The 6000-nt window shown below is 33.7% G+C and overlaps 1 pseudogene; it reads right to left on the bottom strand.

Moving 5' to 3' along the window:
• Positions 1-2919: 2919 nt before the first annotated feature.
• Positions 2920-3458, bottom strand: LOC149178765 (heavy metal-associated isoprenylated plant protein 29 pseudogene; annotated as a pseudogene).
• Between the last annotated feature and the right edge of the window lie 2542 nt (positions 3459-6000).

Here is a 6000-nt window from a genome sequence, read left to right as displayed (position 1 = left end):
TGTTGACGATAACCTGTCCGAAGCTTAGGACTCTGGAGTTGTTGGCTGAGCCGTACGGGAAGCAATTGACAATGATACATGATCTGCGAGTAAATGGCGTGTTGTTTCGGCGGACAATTTTCTTGAGATAGTTGGTCCCTTGAAAACATTGTCGGCGCTCTACATCATTTACTGGCCGCTGCTAGAAAGGGAAAGTCAGATGGTTGATCTCTTTGACAAGCTGCTCGAGACGTTTCCTGCACTTGAGCAACTAGAATTGGAAGCCATATTTGAACTGCGATCTCATTAGCGATCTCATCAACCATCAGCAATCTCCTGAGCGGTGCTGGTTTGGCCTCCAACATCTGGACTAGAAAAGGTATTATCTTTTATCATGGAGTTTATGGTGTTAGATAAATTCAGTGGTTTGAATTTTCCCTCATGGAAAGTAAAAATACAACTGCAATTAATGAATAAAAATTTGTGGGGAATAGTGAATGGTTCAGAAGCAGCACCTACAGATGCCAAAGAGTTATTTGAATGGAAAAATAGAGATGATAAAGCTAAGTCTATTATTGGACTTGCTCTTTCTGATTCACAATTACATCATGTAGATCTTACTAAAACATCAAAGGAAATATGGGAACATTTGGCTCAATTGTTTGGTGTAAAATCTACAAATGCAAAATTTTCCCTAAAGCTGCAATTGTTTAGTCTGAAAATGAATGAGGAGACATCTATGTCGAGTCATATAAATAATTTAATGTCTCTTTTAAGACAATTAAGTGAAGCTGGGACACAGGTGGAGGATGAAGATGCTAAAGCTGTATTATTAAATAGTCTTCCTTCAAGTTATAGTAATGTTGTTTTTACTTTGAGTCAAATATCTACACAAACATTGCAAGAGACAATTGCAGCACTTCTGGGGGAGGAAAAGCGACTGAAACCAGAGGATGCCGAAGGGAACTCTCATGTAGAAAATGCCTTGTGGACAAAGTCAAGGATGAGAAAGAAAAATGCAAACAAAGGTGACATTGAATGCTACTATTGCAAGAAAACTGGGCATACAGCGTGGAATTGCAGAAGTCGTGCTAGTGATGTGTTAAAAGGGAAAGAATCAGCAAATATAACCTCAGTTGAATACCAATTGAATTCCGATGATGAAGTTAATGAAGAGAGTGAACCTATTGAACTCTTTTAAAAATAACCAGCAGTTCAACTATGTGTCTGATGCCAGTATTTAAAGATCAAGTAGCAGTAAGGCTCAATATGGATGGTTGTCCAGATAGTATGGCAGTTGCGGATCTAGGGAAGGATCCCTCATTAGTGGTAGACGTGGTGGTTTCCTAATGAGGTTATGCGACAGATTGGGATGCTGTCCAGTAATTGACTTCGGGAGGTCCTTGATTCGGGAGTTGAGGAAGGGAACTCGGGAATCCAACTTGCCAACTACACCTTTTCGAGGGTTATGAGGCAACTTGATGGAGCATCTACTGATAAGCTTGATTATTTTGTTATTTTCATGTAATGCAATCATTAAGGGGGGATGTTGGAATTAATGCTTACATTCCATATTTGAGAAATTGGTTTGTGATGGTTGAGAAATTCTCTCAACCACTCTCTCTAAATTAGGAATAAGTTGGATCTCAAAAGCTCTATTTAATAGAGTGATCTGAATGTAATCCGTGTGTGAGTGTGTTTACACATGCACCATTTGTGCTTAATATATTTATATTTCTGCAACTGTGTATGATTTAGCCATTTTTATCACATTGTTCATTCCATGCTAAAATGGAAAACATGTTTTCTGAGTTTTGTTCTCGTATGTAATATTTAATAGCTAGATAATGAGTGGAATGAGTTTGCATTTCTTTCGTAATGTTTAATAGCACTAGAAGATGCTTTGTATGCATAGCTTTAAAGTTTCTTCTTGGATACAGGTTCAAATGCAATTATGCATGGTCTTGTTTATTAGTCTAAAAGGGGCAGGGTAACAGAATTTTACATGTCAAAATCCTATGGTTGTTCCAGCCTTTGTTTAAGTCGAGAATCACCAATTTGTTACATGTTCACCAACTTGTTACTATCATGGACGCATACAGGAGGGATTATGCTGGACCACAAGATCCTTATAAATGATGAGGTTGTGGAGGCAATCACTGGGCTCCCGGAGGATATCTCTTCTCAATACTTGAAATTTGTATTAAAAATTATTATTCATTTGCTCTTGATCCACATCCATATAAATATATTTAATAAATTAAAATATTCACAATACTTTTTCTTTCTGGAAAGCTCAAACAACTTGCACCTTCCAAGGAAATATAGTCTGCCATGGAGGCTCATGGCTCAAAATATCTACTCCGAACAGGTACGGTATGCCAACTCCTTCATTTCTCCATTTCATTATACTTCTCTTCGATGGTTTTTTGATAAGGATGTCTTAGTTTTGTTTAAGGCTGAGTTTTGAAGTTGTGGATGAGATTGGAATGAACAGGCACACTTTGGACAACAGTGGCTCATATCATCACAAGCCTCATAGGGGCAGGAGTGTTATCTTTGGCATGGAGTTTTGCCCAATTGGGATGGATTGCAGGGCCTGTGGCCATGGTTGTTTTCACTCTTGTCACGTTGTATTCCACTTTCTTGATCTCTGATTGTTACACGTTCCCAGATCCAGTCTTTGGGTCCAACAGAAACTGTTGTTACAGAGATGCAGTACTAGTGAATTTAGGTGCTATATCTGTCCATTTTTAGATTGTTTCAGGTTTTTCTTACATATATTTTCTACTTTCATGATGTATTTCAACCAATATCAATATAAATCATTTTAACATTAGATTTATTATCTAGACATTGGCATCATATTTCCATTATTCAATGATGTGTTGGGAATTTTGGGTGCTCTGAATTTTTGGCCATCGATAGTCTACTTTCCAGTCAAGATCTATATTGCACAGAATATATAGATGAATTTTCGTCTACAATGGTAGAGAAGGGATCAGTTTGACAGTAGCCATGGCTTCTCCCATTATAGCCATGCTTATGGTAATTGTAAGTTGAGGAACCTACAAGCATATAGTTTGTGTGTTGACGATAATAATGGTTAATGAAAGGATGGTATTCACTGTTATAAGGATGAGGCCAAATCTCTGCCTTCTTCCTGGATCTCCTCACACACTTCAAAATATTCTTTGCCTTTGTGTAGCCATTCACTGTAACGTTCTGCATCGCTATGTCAATTTCTATCGTGTCTACACCTGCAAGAACATGTCAGCACAAATTATGTCAATAAATTGTTTATACACCACTGTCACCAGTATATGGTAGACTACGTTTGAAAAAATAAAAAAAACAGATCAATCTATTAGAGAGACCCGATATTGCAGCATACCTTTAAGCTTAGAAAGAGCCTTGTGAATCTTGTTTTCGCAGCCACTGTAGCACATGTGTATTTTCATCTCCACAATCTGCATTGGTTCCAAATAACCTTCTGGTTAACAAAACGACACACATCAAGAGGAGAAAAAGAGGAAAAAACTCAAGCCTGTTGCATGAGGTTTAAAAAAAAAATTATGGTGATCATAAGAGGATGAATTGTGAACTAACAGATAATTTATTTGGCAAACTTGTCATAAAAATTAAGGTGTCATATTCAATTCTCTATTGCACAGCTTTGCTTTCATCCTAAAAGATGGATCCAAACACCACAATTATACGTGAAGATAACTTTTCATTGAAAAATACAAATCCAACCAAATTACCAAATCCTATAATTACAAAATATAGGAATTGGTGGTGACATGTAATATCTAATGAGTTTTAAGGAAGAATAGAAATAAGGACTTTCTACACACAACACCATCTTGTCCATCAAGATTATGATTTAATCATTTAATCAAAAAGATCTTTTTGGCCCTTGGTTGATGACGTGATAATGAGATAATATTTGGGCTTTTGGCTAATGATATAATAATGTGATAGGAAGATAAACTCCAAATTAGCATGAAGGAATGATGTTTACGTTTAATAGGATTTGATGAATACATTTGATATCCGAGATTTGATGAGTTTCTGGTAAGAATAGAGAATTGACTTTCTTTAAGAATGCTTGAACATTTGATATTTAAGATTTTCAAAACGAGGACTCTTGAGAGATTATATTAAATATAGACATTAACATCGTTCTGATAGATCAAATTTAATAACATAAATCTTTCGATTTTCAATTGCATATCTCATGGATATGGATTTGGATAGTTATTAGTTCAAATTTGAATTTAAAAATAAATTTGATAAAATAACGTAAACTTTTTGTATTCAAATTTTATTAATTAAAAAAATAAAATTTATTAGTCTATATAGTCAAAGTTCATCAATATTTATTATATTTTTTTAATAATTCATCTATATAAAAAAATTTATATTTCCTTATTTTATTAATTTACTAATTTTTATCTTTAATGATTTTTTTTATATGTCATAATTCTTCTCTATTTATACCTTACGACGTTTCTTTTGCAACATTGGTGCAATTGCTAGTTTAATTTGTATTATATATTGATATCAATTTTATGCTATGTATGCATTTATGTGGGTCTATTGGTTATGCACATATATTTCTTCCTAAGAGGGCATAAGTTCAAGTCAATGAGGTAGAATATGTAAACCTTACTAGATTGTACCTTGTTCCACAAACAAGTAGATCTCATACACCAATGTTGTGACCTTAAAAATATATTATTGTTATTATTTACTACTTATTGTATCATTATAACTAAATTTATTTACGTATTATATTTGTGATAAAATATTGGATTTAATGTTAGAAATAAAAAATTGTAAATATGAAATGTTATTAAGTTGGAAAAACTTACAATTGAATGAAAAAAATACTATTTACTTTAACATGATGTGTAATTAGTATATCTACCCTAATTATAAACACTTCATTCCAAAAGACCAAACAAAATTGAGAAATGAAGTTTGAAAGGTAAGCAAAGTAGGAAGGAATAAAAATGGACAATAAATAAGAATATATTTAAGGCTATTATCAAGGATAGAGACAAAAAAAAATAAAAAAATCGAATATAGTCTAAATCCTCATATGGAATTATCGTGAGTTTCCATGGAACAAAGACCCTATATTAAGTTGGATCCGATGTGAAATTTATAATATATTTATGGTTGACACTTGGAAGCGTGAAGAATCTTAAGTCCCTCACACTAAGGGATTTGTATTGTGGTTGGCATGGAGGAAGAAATCATCCCCTAAGTGGACTAGAGACATAGCTTGTTACAAAAAATGAGCATTTCTCTTGACATTTGGCTTCATAAGAAAGACCCTTTTAATTAATGCATATGGATGGAGGTTTATGATATTAGTACTAGGGAGATGTATATAGAAATATGTTATTTTGTGCCTATTAATTCTACCTTTTATTAAAAAAATAATTTAAATAATAATTGTCCCTACAAAAACATAGAACAAGATATTTTCACCCTAAGAAATGAAGGTAATATCCTCCTACTAGGAGACTTTAATGTTAGAATTGTATTTGATCAAGTTATTCTTCAAAGCAATGATTCCAACCCTAATCCTCTCTAACTAAATGAGTACATTGTTTCCACTAACATGTATAAACAAAACTATGAATACATTACTAAGAATTTATTTGGTACCGAGCTAACCAAGCTTTGTAGCTCTGAAGATATAATACTTTGCAATGGTCTAATGAAATGGCCAAATTCTTACCAAATGACTTGCATCCATGGGTTACAAAATAGTGTTGTAGATTATGTGATTTCAAATATCCCCATATACAACCAAATAGTAAATTTTGACCTTTTAAACAACCATGAGCCTGACTCCAATCATATAGCCCTTTAACCCTAACCCAAGACTTTTTCGTCACAAACACTCCATCGAGGAAAATTCTAGTAACAAAACACAATTTCTATTTGACATATATAAAGTTGATCCTTTCCTAAAGGACTCAAATATTGAGGACTCTCCTCCCT

The sequence above is a fragment of the Pinus tabuliformis genome, chromosome 4_1, assembly GCF_031772625.1.
Source record: "Pinus tabuliformis cultivar Carrire ecotype Pingquan chromosome 4_1, CPIR1, whole genome shotgun sequence".
Classification (NCBI taxonomy): Eukaryota; Viridiplantae; Streptophyta; class Pinopsida; order Pinales; family Pinaceae; genus Pinus; species Pinus tabuliformis.
The sequence above is the reverse complement of the archived record's forward strand: the minus strand, read 5'-3'. Positions and strand labels throughout refer to the sequence as shown.